The following is a 14231-nucleotide window of genomic DNA, read 5'->3' as shown; positions in this document are numbered from 1 at the left end:
GAGTGGTGGAGATTATCCAATACGATGAAACCATTGTACCCTGGTAAGAGGCAACTTTAAGGCAAACCAAATGCACCACCATTGCTGTCAAGTACGTTTGAATTCCTTTTACCAATTGTTACACAGCAGTGGATCAGAAGTGTATGCTGTAAATCAAGGCCAGCCAGAACAGAACTTAAAAGGCCTCTTTCTTTACAAACAATCACCACGAGACTACAATACCCAGAAGACCACTGTGGGTCCAGAACACGGACCAACTGCTCTGCTAATGAAGGGAAACACACTGGGCAAAGCCCCGTGGGTGTGCGCGCAGTCAAGAAGAGGGAACGAGAAATGAGCAGGGCAGGGAGGACCAGATACCCCCCAGGAGAGGTGGATTGTCTTGCTCTTTTTTTTGTCCTCCCCTTTTCTTCTTTCTCTTTTCCTCTCCCTCTGCTCTCCCTGGCGCGCTGGCCCGGGGGAGAACACACCCTGTGTACACCGGGTCGTGAAACGTACCTTCACACGGTCTAGATGGCCGCCCTGAACACGCTCTCAAACGTCCCAGACCGCCACAAGCCCGCGAGAGGGAGGAGAAAAAAAAAATCACAATCGGCCCGATTCTTTTTCCAGTCGATGTTTACGACCAATCAACGCGACACAGAGAGGCACTCTGGGACGCAGCATTGATGGAAGCAGCTCTTGCTGAAGGCTGCGGGGAGAAAACACACCCGCAAGGCCACGGGGTCATGCTCAGTGAAACTGAAAGGGGGGGGGGGGGGGAATGTTTTGGGAACCGTGGGGGGAACTTGAGGAGGCACTTTGAGTGGCTGCTCTCCATGCAAGAATGCGGAGCACCGAGAGACAGTCCTCGGTCCGCTGCCTGAGTGGGAGCCGAAGTCGGGGGCCCCCGCTGCCTGCGACCGGGCGTTTGATCGCGGCAAAGTGACGTCGCGCCACCTGTTGAACATGGAGACAAACACACACACACGTCAACACACACACACACACACCTCAACAGTCCCCTCCCCACTCTCAGCTGTTGTGACTGACAGGCGTGTGAATTACTGCATTTGTTCCCTAGGCCCCCCCCCCCCCTTTTACTACACACATACTTGCAATGGAATCCTATAGCGAAACGTAGACCGTGTAGGTTTCGCTCCAGATTTGACGACGGGTTGAAATGCAACTCAAATCCCGCGTTGTCCTAGAGGGGACTTCCAAACCGTAGATTCCGTATTACCCTCCTCATCGGTCAGAAGGAGGACTATGGACCGGGGTGGACGGGGGGAATGTGCTCCGCTCCAGCTGTTGGCCCGGGGGTAAGGGGGGGGACGGGGACAAGTGGTACACCGTGAGAAGTTGGGGGCCCCTATTCTAGGAGGTGGTTTATACAGGAGGAACAGCTGGGGGTTAAACCCCATTGAGGATAAGCAGCTGGACAGGGCTGACAGACGGCTTTGACACAGTCTGGACTGAGAGGTCACCGTTCCGGGCTCCGTGTTGTCATGGCTCCATGTTGTGGCCCTCCTTGGCCTTGTTTTCACTGCTGTGACATGTCCCCGTAAACATATCTATCGAGCAGGAGATCTATTAGGTTCCGTTCTACTCTTAGCTATTGTAGACGTGTCTTTTATATATTGCTTCCACCTTGCGGGAGGGGGGGGGGAGGTGGAAGTGGTAAAAGCCCAGAGGAGGATAAAGGCCGGTTCTGGGAGCTGTGCTCATGAATCACCAGGCTCTATTATGTGTGTCTCGTCACGCTGCTCTGTGAGCGCCACCGGGCCGTCTTCCTCACGGGGCTAGACGGGGGCGGAACACGTTGGTGCGTGCTTTAATAGAGTCCACCGGAGAGACCGTACGTCTCACAGGGAGAGGGAGGGGGGGCGGTTGAGGGTGGGAGGTGGATGATGGGAGGGGGGGGGGGTCCTGGTAAAACCTTTTTACACGGTTTTCACTAGAACCTTCACTTGGTTGAATAATTCTACCCAGAACGAAAAGATTGTTTGTGTTCCAGATGGTTCTTCTTCTCCAGAATTGTACTTTAAGTTGCAGCCTTTACTTTTACTAACCCCCTGCTTTAAGACGGGTGTACTGAAAGACCACTTTCTGTTTTTCTAAACATAAAACTCCAAAAAGTTACACTTGCACAAAGCCCCTGGAGGGAAGTCTGCTTCTGGCCTGGGACTTCCCTTCTGAGGGATGGCCTAAAATCACAAAATACGTTCGGCTTTCAGCCTCAACTTCAGTCAGCATCCAGCTTAAAACAGGCTGCCTCCCAAGAAGGACTCATAAATAAACAAGGAGGGAGGAGAGAGAGAGAGAGAGAAGGAGAGGGAGAGAGAGAGACAGAGAAACGAGAGAGAAAAGAGAGGGAGAAAGAAAGAAAGGGAGAGAGGGGGAGAGATTAAGTAGAGAGGAGAGAGAGAGAGAGGAGAGAGAGGAGGAGAGAGAGAGAAGAGAGAGAGAGAGGGAGAGAGAGAGAGAGGAGAGAGAGAGAGAGGAGAGAGGGGAGGAGGGAGGGAAAGAGAGAGACCCCCCCTGAGGGACGCGAGAACTCCGATCGCTGCTGAGAGGAGATGAAGGACGGAGCTTCGTCAAAGCTCCAGTGTGTCCTTTGTGCTGGGAGCCAGACAGGTACTGAGCTGTGTGCAGACATGGGACTGCAGCACTTACCCCCCCCTCCAGGGACCTGCATGTGCTCGACAGAACAGAAACCGACGACTCCTTTATCCCATGCTGCGAGTGTGTGCACACACAGTTCCTGTAAAGTAGTGTGTTTATCGGTCCACTTGAGCGTGTGTGATTGGTGAACCGTTTGAGTTATGTGGGGGGTTTGTCTTTGCCTCTGAGTGTCTCTCTCTGTGTGTGTGTGTGTGTGTGTGTGTGTGTGTGCTGACCTATTGGTCTACTTTTCCAGAGAGTGCAGTGAGATACACCATTTCCATCTGCCCAAATTCAGAGCACTGGGATGTTAGCCAGCAGCGATGCATCTCGAAACTCCTCCGTTTTCTCCCTTGTTGCAGACACCCATAACGGCAGCAGTCGCTCTGAGCCGTGCTGAGGAAAGGATTTGAGGCCTATCGGGACTCTGTGTTGCCGGGGAGCCACCTCGCCCTATCGAGATGCGTCCCAGGTCCCCCCCAATCAGCATGCGGCAGGCGTCAGGGCCGGCTCCTTGACAACAGCAGAGGCTCTTGTGGCGTCTGGCCACCCTGACTTCCTCCGACTTCCTCCGTCGCCTCTCCCATCGCCATGGACACCCCAGTCAGGCCTGCACCTTCCGTTTGACCCCCCCCCCCCCCCACCCCCATCCCCTTAAACTTTCAGAATGAAACCACTGATCATTGACTAAGGCCTCGACACCTCCCCCCCCCCACTCCGCACCTCCCCCACTGCGACAAGAGTCTCCCCCCCCCCCCCTTCTCTCTGTGTCCATCACACCCGTGAAAAAAGACAAATCCCAAATTCCTCACGTCCGGAACGTGTCTGCTTTTCTCTGAACTGGAACGTTCTCGCCGCTGCGGTGGTATTTCTCCCCTTGCTATCACCTCGCCACACTCTCTGTCTACCTGCCCTGGTGTGTGCTGGATTCCCACATAATCTCCCGTCCAAACTGGTCAGTAGCCCTCTCACAGTCTCCCCATCTCCTCAGCCAGCCCTTTTAAACAACAGGGCCTTTTGTGACGGTCCCTTTCGCGGACAAACGCCGCTATTGTCGGCCGATGTAACTCCAGAACGGCTTCCTGAAGTCAAGAGGGCGAGCGAGCGAGAGAGAGAGAGAGCTCGAGAGACAGATGAGAGCTATAGCCTTTTAGTTCCACTGCCCTCCTGCTCCTCTCTCTCTCTCCTCCATCCTCCTCCTCCCTTCTCTACTCCCCCACTCCCTCTCTATCCCTACTCTCTAAACATTTACACTCCGCTTGGCTGAGGAAGATTTAAGAGCGTTTCAGAAGGGGAGGGGGGGGGGGGGGCGGTTGGGTGTGTGTGTGGGGGGGGGGGGGGGCGGTTGGATGGGGGGGGGGGCAGCCGTTGTTAACCCTACCCGGTATGTTAACAAGAGCATAATCCGTAGACCGTCAATGGAGTATCGCCAGAGACAAGAACACCCCCCCACCCCTCGGTCTCTATTAATAATGCAGAGTTACATCCCAATATGAGGAAAGACATATGGGGATTGGATGGTAGAGAGCTTCAAAGCCCTGGATGCGCGGCCAGACAATATGCTCCAATCACGGTCCTGATATAGCTCCCACTCTTAATAACTATATCTCCCTACCTCAGAGACCGAGTCAAAGTGGATTTGTGCAGAGACTGGGCTTATGAATAAAGAGCTTCAGAATAGACCGAGTGAAAGCCGAGAATAAAACACACCCACTGAGTAACCACAACCAAAGAAATCGTCTTTTCGAGGCAGGCCGAAGAATCGATGGCCCAATCTCGCCGCGGCCTTTCTCAACATCGAGGAGTTGGTTATCAAAAATGCTTTGATGGTAGGCGAAGCCAAGGAGACAGACTTCCGCAAATCTCTCTAACAAGATTCCCGTTCCCGTGAAAGGCTGAGTCCGACTTGCGGCCGTGGGTCAGGCTGTTGCATTCTGGTCTGTGTTTGTGTGTGTGTGTGAGTGTGTGAGAGAGGGGGGTGTGAGAGACGTTAGCAGCATTGCAGAAAATAGAGCAGTTAGCCTGGCCTGTTAGCTATGGTGGGAGGGGGGGGAATTTGACTGTGCTTGTGGTATGGGGGTTAACTGTGCCTGTGGTAAGGGGGGGGCATGTGACTGTGCCTGGGGAACATGTGTGCGGGGCTGGCTGGCTGAAAGCTGGTTCTAGCAGATGGAGGGCTCTCCTAGGGCTGACTGAGAGACCCTCCATTGAGGGCAGACAGACAGACACTGCCTCTGCTGCTGTTCAAGGAGTCAGACGGCAAGGAGACTGAGGAGCCGGGGAAGCAAGGAAAAGAGGAACAGACGCTCAGATATACAGCGGAGAGAGAGAGACAGAGAGAGGACCAGGGCGAGAGAGAGACAGAGAGGACCAGACAGAGAGGGAGGGAGAGAGGACCAGACAGAGAGAGAGAGAGAGAGAGAGAGAGAGAGAGAGAGAGAGAGAGAGAGAGAGAGAGAGAGAGAGAGAGAGAGAGAGAGAGAGACAGCGGGATTATGACAGAACCAAGTAACCAGGGAGCCAGAAGCTGAAGAGGACTGGGTCAAAGCTGGCCAGATGAGTACCAGCAGGGTTGGCCAGGCTGGTACGGACTGGAGCTAGGCAGGGCTGGGAGGTCCAGGAGCAGGCAGGGTGGCAGGGAGGGAGAGAGGAAGGGTCTGTGGGAGAGAGGGGGGAAGGGAGGGGAGGAGAGGCTGGGGAGGAGAACTGGATGAAGATCTGGCAGTTGCTACTTTACAGTCCTTCTCAATCCCCTGACACACATCTGCTCTAGATGGATTCTCGTCAGATGGAAATCAGTCACACGTCCAACAATAATAAATCTCTGTGTAACATATGTTTAGTAAGGTTTTGCATTATACTGTAGATGGTACGTTACTGAAGGGGATAAATGGAGGCTGTTTGAGAAGCGAGGAGGAAACAGACTTTCTGCAGCCCACGGCGCACGTTACCATGGTTACAGCTATTGATTTTTGTCTTTTAGCCCTGTCTTTTAGCTGAGAAAGCGTGTGTGAATGTGTTGAATTTGTCATCTGATGAGTCCTTCTGGAGTATGGGCAAAAATTGCACAGCGGCAACAGGAATAAATGCAAACTATGAAAATATGAAAAGAAAGAAAGGAAAATTAGTGTGATTCAGTCGTTGGTGTCTCCCCTGAGCGGTTTGAGTGACAGAGACCGTGGCCCAAAAAACACTGACATCTTGGAGTTCCGCTTTCTCCTAACTCCCCCTCCAACAGACACAAATTCTCGGTGTGTATTTTTAACACGCGTATATTTCATCCCCGTTTTGTTCTTCGTAGTTAATTACTGAAACACAAAAACCGAAGTGAAACGACCCCTATGCTGACTCAACTGAGCGAATGCCTTATTTGTTTTTTCGATTTGTCGAGGAACTACAATCCAACGCTGCCAACTTTACAATCAGGGGCTTGGTGACTAGAATTGACACCGACTCATTTGATTGACAGATGATGAGCTTGTGTGAACCAGTCCTATTGTTCCAATGGAGTCTCATTGATCATTGGAAATCCCAGAGGGGACTCTCCTCGTTACATAATCGATGATACACGTGATGACATAATGTCATGTGTACTCGATCTGACGCACAACAATAACCTCGGGTCAGGGGTCAGTGATCAAACCAACAGATAGACAACAGCTTTAACAGGCAGGGAGAGAAAGAGCGTCCTCCACTTCTGGGTATACAAAAGGTAGGCTAGTATTGTTCTTGTGAGGCTCATTACAATATGAACGTGTTGTTTGTAATGCTTCCACTTAATTTCAGGGTCCTAAAAAACTTACATTAGCTTAGTGTCCATTTCAAGCTTTTCCCTTTTGAAGAACGTACTTTGACTCTGTCTGTCGTGATATGTGCTCTTAGAGTGCACCACTGCAGCTTAGGCCTTTGGCTTGGATTTTGGATTTTCACAAAGAAAATAAAGATCTTGTGCCAAATATCTATTTAATTATAGTGTCTGGGAATGTAGCGACACAGTGTTCAGCAGCGAAACAAGACGATGTGGAGTAGTTAACGTTAGATACTCCCCAAGGATCTTTTTCAAGCTCACCAAGGACGAGTCATGAACCATGTATTGGTGTTAACGGTGTGCCAACCACGCACCAGCGATAAAAGCTTTCTTGTGGCGATAAAACCGCCAGCTGGACTGCCACACGGTTGAGCGGCACTGGATAACAAGTCTGTGCTTCCACAGATAACGCGAGAGATGGACAATGCGCGTTGAGTCTACACGTACAATGACATATCTTGCAGCCTTGCAGCTTCAATGGTTTAACTGTTTCTTCAAAAGGAGAAACCTTCAGGTACCTGCTGTCTACATGACAGGCGCACACTGAGGGAAAATGGCGCGGGATCCATCAATCAATTCCGCCGCTGGATACGGCCCCTCTACTCGTGTGTGTGGCAGGGGACTTTCCACACAGCTCATTGGGGGACGTGGCAGGTCAACTTGAGAGCTGAACTCGACTGATCTTTCTGTGAGAAGTGGGAATGAGGTGAGTCTGCTGCATCGGCTGATGGAAAGAAACACGGGTGACTGCGCGCACACACACACACACACACAGATATCACAGTGCAAACTCACACTGCTGCTGGCCATACAATCAATTGGTGAGCAACAATAGCCGGGCACACGTCCTGTGCCAGCTTACTCAACACACACAAACACACACACACCCACGTGCACACATACACAGCTGCTAGTGTAGTCACACCAAAAAGTAGTGTGTATATACTGTGATAATAAGGAGTGTTATGGTAGTTATGTTCTGATAGGTCTCAAACTGACAGATTAGGTCAACTTGCACTCTGAAGCACAAACATGGGCATCTTTAAAGTCAATAAATAATAATAATAATGTGCCCTGATGTACTTCAGTGTACAAGAGAGGTGCCATCTATGTGCATGTATGTGTGCGCATGTGTTGTGTGTGTGTGTGTGTGTGTACGTGTGTTTTCAGCACGTCGGTGTGCTTTCGTGTGTTTTAGAGTTTGTGTGCATGTACAGTATGCATGTGTGCGGTCTGTGAGTGTTTGTAAGAGTGTGTGTGCTAACGAATTGTGGCCTGGCATATTGAGGGACAGATGGCTGGAGATGGGCTTGTTCATTTCCCTCCAATGGATTTTCCCCAACAGCCCAGCAAAACGGTCCATCCTTTGGCTTAAAGGACACATAACAAATCACTTGGCCTGAGAAAATAGTATAAAATAGTTGTGGATGTGAATGTGAATGCACTGGTGTGTATCTGTGTAGCAAAACACGTAGCTCTTTCAGAATCAAGAAATCTTGGCCAGCTCAATCGGATTAAACAAACTGGCCTTAGTGACATGTTCCTTATCCACCAGTAAAGAAAAAATGTGATGGGGAAACAAGATAACCTTATGAAGAATTGAATGAATCAATACTAAAGCTTTCTCCTTCCATTAAAGGAATCTTTAAATGGCATCTCCAAATGCCAATCCTGTGCTGAACAACCGTTGCTCTCATGTCCACTCTGTGTGGATTGTAGAGAGAATGTCTGAGTTATACATTCATCTTCTGTCACATCACTCCAAATCCAAATCACTAATCAACGCCAAATCGGACACCAAATGTGTAGTGGAGATGTGCTTCTGGGATTTATCCAGTCTTTTCAATTCGAGGTTTATGGCTAAGTGATATTATAGGATGACATATCCTCCACTTAAAATGTCTCAGGGGAATGTGCTGTGAAGACCGGTTTACTGTATCCGTACCTACGTGTTAGTATTACAAATTACGAATTAAGTTCAAAGGTAAATGTTTTGAAAGTCCCCATGCTGTAAATATACGATCGACCACCGTAAAATAATATGCATTTGAGATAAATAATATGACAGGCTGCAATACAGATGCATTTCAAGCCTAAACAATATTCTTAACAGGTGCATACACTGTCACGTGAAGCTCTCACAAGGAAATGCAATATGTGAAAAGTGTTCGTTGGGCATAAAACATAACACAGGCTACCAACAGAAATACCATTAACCTTTTCCCTTACCTATTTGACATAATATCAGAGTCTGGGCGACCAATAGGTTCAATCTTCTCATAGACGCCTTCATATTCTTCAGTCTCGGCACAAACCCAATAGAAAAATCAGCAAAAGAAAAAGCGTTTCACAGATCAAATGCAACCCTCGTGCGTAAAGGTTCTACCCTCGCCTCATTCCGACACTGCGGCGGGAGCTCCTGTCTCGACCTGGCGTCCGCGCTCCGTTTCGAACGGACTGGCTGTCTCACGCGCTGTGCTCACAGGAGCGGGATCGGATGTGTGCGCCGCCCACTACTCACAGAAACGCAGCGGAGAGGGGAAAACCGGTGTGTGGTGGACACTTACTAGGTCTAATGATTGCAAAGTGAACGTTGAGACAACCAAAGGTGTATTCATGGTGACAATTTGGGAAAGGTAGATATTTGTCATTTGAAAATGTGGGAAATACAGCTCATGTGTAGGCCAAACTAGAGGCATCCTATACATTATGCAGGCTTCATGTAGGTATGTATGCAAGGCTATACCCTAACCAGAGGGATCAAGAACGGATTACTGTAACAGTAACAGCTGGACAGGACTTAAGTGTGGGCAGTATATGCTATATGCTTATCCACATAGCCCAGTACAACAACAAGGATAATCTATCCCTTAGTAAAAGCATGCAATGCTGGTATTGACCCCAACCAAGCTGACATTCTGACAGGTGACTGAAGGGGTTGGGTGTACAACCGGGAATCTCACCATAAAGACACACCGGAGACTTCTCCTCTAATCTGGGGGGCAGGACCAAACACAATGACATGCTTTTGGGGTGATCCGTCTTGTTATCCCCGGTGCATACATTAGCATACATTAACACAGATTAGGTTCAATTTATGCAGAATTGACGTTTCACTTGTTGGTCCACCTTTATCTCAGGGTAGCTTTGCTACAGTGTCTTTTTGCCTTTCTCCAGCACAACCCCTCCGTGTATGCATGTATGCATGTGTGTGTGTGTGTGTGTGTGTGTGTGTGTGTGAATTTGTGGGGTTGTGTGTGTGTTGTGGGAACGTGTGGGGTTTTCCTTTCGTTTTGTGTGTGTGTCTGTGTGTGTGTCTGTGTGTGTTGGGGGTGCAGTGGTGTGGGACTGAGCCTGCCTGCGGTTTGGCGTAAACAACCTGTTGACATGGAAGAGGCTGCATCAGCAAGAGTGTTTCCTCCCCTCTTGGCTCGCACGATAATAGAAGAGAGGCTGGCTTCCAGCAAGCAGCGGCCCTTCTGATGGCTGGAGAGGGGAGAGAGGAGAGAGGGAGAGGAGAGAGAGAGGGAGAGGAGTGGGGAGTGGAAGAAAATAGACAGACAAAGACAGGAAGAAGGGAGAGGGAGAGAGAGAGAGAGAGAGAGAGAGAGAGAGAGAGAGAGAGAGAGAGAGAGAGAGAGAGAGAGAGAGAGGCTGACGCGACAGAGAGAGAGAGATTTCGCTGTGGGTTTTTTTCACAGTGTCCAACTCGAGTTGAGGATCAATACATCCCAATGGCAGCCGGGTGCCCTGGGAAGCCACTGTAGACAAGGGAGAAGAGTGACAACAGAGGAGATGTCTGCCAATGAATGATGAGACACGGAAAGTCCCTGCTGTCTGTAGACATCAACAAAGGGATTGGGATGTGGGATGGGGCTCCCATTATGGCTTCAGATACTGGTTAACGGCGTATGACAGAGCATTGTAAGGTTATCTGAGAAAGAGACATGGAGAGAAGGCGAGCAAGATGGACCCAGGGGTACTATTGCTTACAGTGAACACAAAACCAATCGTCCAGTGTTTGAACAAGCAATGTCTGGACATAGAGAGAGGTACCTACCCAAGTGATGGCAGTGCTGACCACACCTGTGGATATAGTTACCAGAGATAAAGCCCCCTCCCCTCCTTGCCCTCCCCCCACACACACACACACACACACACACCCCTCCCTCTCCCTGTGCTGCTGTGCCTGCCTCTGTCCTCTCTCTCTCTATCTCTCTCCTCTCTCCTTCTCTGACTCTACTCTCTCTCCGTCTTTCCTCTCTCTCTCTCTCTCTCTCTCTCTCTGCACCCCACCACACTGTTTCCATGACAGCCCCAGCGGTAGCCTCACTGTTCGTATCCACAATATTGACAGCCTGCTTTGGGTGCCTGAAGTTCAATACCCTATAAGTTTAAGATCAATGAGGAAGGGGGGGGCATTCAATAACCCAACCATCAACAAAACCACCCGTGGTACAGACTATTGAGAGAAAATACATGACAGCAACCATTTAAACTGTAAACCGTTCAACACAAGTGTGCGTGCCGGCTGCGGTTGACCTGGCGCTCGTGAAGTCGTTGCTGTCTTTAAATAAGCCAGAAGCCACTGTGTCGCCCGTCATTTCTCTCCCTCTACCCCCGGTTATGAGGGGAATCTGAACGATGGTCTGACATTTCCAGCAACATGCTCCACTTTGATGTCATCGTGTCGTCCACAAATCTCGAAATCACATGACCTTCCATTGTCTCTCTCTCCACATTTAACATGAAACGAGATAAACGCATTGACCTTGTCTCTGTTGTTGGCTGAATGTCAGCTATTTTCCTCTCTCCTCTCCCTCTCTTCTCTTCTCTTTGTCTCTCTCTCTCTCTCTCTCTCTCTCTCTCTCTCTCCCTCTCCCTCTCCCTCTCCCTCTCCCTCTCCCTCTCCTCTCTATGGGCCTCTTCATCTCCGCTCGGCCGCCATGGGTCAGGTGGCTGAAGTGGACATTGAGGCTGGTGGTTCCTGAGCTCCCATTGGCCCATGACTCCTCCTGAATAGCCCTCTAGTTCAGGCTGCCCGGCCTGGCCTCTCATGTGACGTTAGACCCCTCTGCGTCCTGGAGGGCCTTTGTGACGGGCCTTTGGTCTGGAGCCGCAGAAGAAGAGAAACGGGGGAGAGAGAGATAGGCAAGGACAACTGAGAAAGGGCCAGGGAGAGGGGAGAGGAAGGGGGAAGAGAAAGGCATGAGAGAGAGGCAGGAAGAGGGGAGAGGCAGACTGAGAGGCAGGGTGAGGGAGGGAGAAAGTGAAAAAGGGAGAGGAAAGAGAGAGAGAGAGAGAGAGAGAGAGAGAGAGAGAGAGAGAGAGAGAGAGAGAGAGGGAGGGAGAGACACTGAGGGAGAGAGACAGAGACAGAGAGGGAGCCGGGGCTGGTCCAGTCTCCTGTCCCCCTTCAGGGAACACAACAAAGACAGGAGCAGGGATGCATGGTAGAGACTCACTGAATCCTGAGTCCTCGGAATGTGCATGTCGCATGCAGTCAAGCACACTCGCACACAGTGACATGCATTCTCACACACAGAGACCCACAGACTATCCTGTGGATACTTAATCAAGAATCCAGGAGAGGAAACACCTCTCCTACGACACCCCGTCAGTCACCAGTCACGCCGGCTGTCCAAAACTTGAGCCGTCTGCTCCATAGAGAGTTGTCATGGAGCACAATTCAAATGTTAATTAAGGGGTCGGCATACAATTTCCTCGATGCTCCTTCGAGCAGACTTGGCGGCTTTGAAGTCGGGCCGTTATCTTGGAGGTGAGCCTCGTGCTTATTGTGCGCCGTGTGTGTGTGCGGTGAATTTGAAAGCCCCGTGAGTCTATTAGGTTGATGAATATGACATGCGTGACGTGTGAGCGATGCAGAGCCCTAATGAGCACCTTTGCTTTATAAGTGAGGTCCGGATCGACCCAGCTGGAGATGGGTTCCCTAGCAACAGGCAACTCCAGGGGTAAAGGCCAATGTAGGCTAGAACCGCTGGCAAAACAGTCTCTGTAATAGCCCGCGATGACTCAACTACATTCATATTATTGAATAATTTATGGCAGTCTTGAGTCTCAAAGTAGTCTGACAACCGGATTATAAATTGGTAAAGTTCATAACTGAAGCCTTGAACGTTTATCGAAAGGTTAACACGGAATAAGCTATAAAAACGTCAATTCCTTGTAATATTTTCCGATAATACCCAGTCAGTAGGCTATTCTAATCAGGTTTTCTTCCGTGCAACTTCTCTCCTGCCATCCCGACCCACTAGCTTTCGAAAAGAACACCACCTTCTCTTTAGCGGGTGTCACACGCTCTCAAAGGCCTCGTTGAGGCGAGCACTGACATTGAGGTCGCTGTTCAACAGCATTCCTCCCTACAAGAGAGAGCTCAATAAGAGGCTGTTTGGATGCACAGGGCTGCTGATGTTACCTGTAGGACAGAGGGGCGATAAGATAATTAATTTTTTAACTTAATTGTCCTTGCTCAGTGCTGTACTTACAACACGGGCTTTGAAATGCTGTCAAGCAGAATAGTGTGACAGAAATGTTTCCTTTCAGGAATGAGCCTGCCTTATTCTAGTTGCAATCGTAGAGGTGTCCGGAGTTAGCCGATTTCATAAATGTTCTTTCATGTTCTTTCTATTCACCCTTTACAAACAATGTCGCTTGACACAAGGACTAGGCCGCCTTTACCCCTGAGATGTACCCCTCCCTCTGTGTGTTTGTGTCGGTCTGTATGTCTGTGTGTGTGTGTGTGCACGCATGTGTCTAAATGACTGAGATTGTCTTTCTTGTCACATCCCTGTGTTGGTTCTATGGGAGTTTCCTTGTCCCAGCACATAGGCAACAACAAATTCTACGAACCCATAGCTCACACAATGCTGCCAACAAGGGCCTTTAACAGCAGAAAGCAGGGTTTGGGGACCACTATCAAAGCTGCTTAGCATATGCAATGGACTCAGTCTGACTTGAATAGCATGTTCTTTTAATTATTTTGTAGTTTTCATCATGAATAGATTTCCAAATGATTCACTTACTTAGAAACAGATGATTGAAACCTGTTGATATGTTGGAGGGTAATCACGAATGACATCACTTTTGTGTCGGTTCTATAGCATTCAAGCAAATGGTCTGCTCTATCTCAAGTACCCAGGTCTTGAAGTTCCTGTGAAGCAAAGACTACCATCAATTATCATCATGGAAAGTTAATTGGGCTTGCCCTGAGAGGAGTATTAACCTCATAGCCAGTCCCTCCAATACCACCCCCCACCCCCTAACACTGATGGTCTGAAATGGTTGCTGGGAGCCATGGTAACCAGCACCATGCAGGTTTATTCACTCTTCTCTCCTTCACCCTATTCCGTGTTCACTAAGCACCCACGCCTCCTCCCCTCCACGTCCTATTATTCTGTCTGTCAAATCCCATGAGAAAAAAAAATCCGTGAGAAGAATTCACTGGCCAGTGCAACAGGTCCTGTGCTATTTTGATAACTGTTCCTAAACGGTGCAGTTCGTATGCGCTCATATTTAAGAGTAGCCTAGCCTATGAGAATAACCAGTGAGTCTGCTCCAGTCTTAATTTGCACCCATAAATTCAGTTACTTCATCCTTCTAAATGGTTTTACCACTTTCACTGATTAAATTCGTGCGATCAAAGACCATAATTGGGCAAAGTCTGCCGCCTGGTGGCCGTACCACGCCATCGCAATCATAGTTTCTTACGTCAGATGAAGGCGACGGATGTCAGCAGTTGTGCGTCCTTGAATGATCCCAC

This window comes from Osmerus mordax, chromosome 17, assembly GCF_038355195.1.
Source record: "Osmerus mordax isolate fOsmMor3 chromosome 17, fOsmMor3.pri, whole genome shotgun sequence".
Lineage (NCBI taxonomy): Eukaryota > Metazoa > Chordata > Actinopteri > Osmeriformes > Osmeridae > Osmerus > Osmerus mordax.
Note: the sequence above shows the minus strand (reverse complement) of the source record.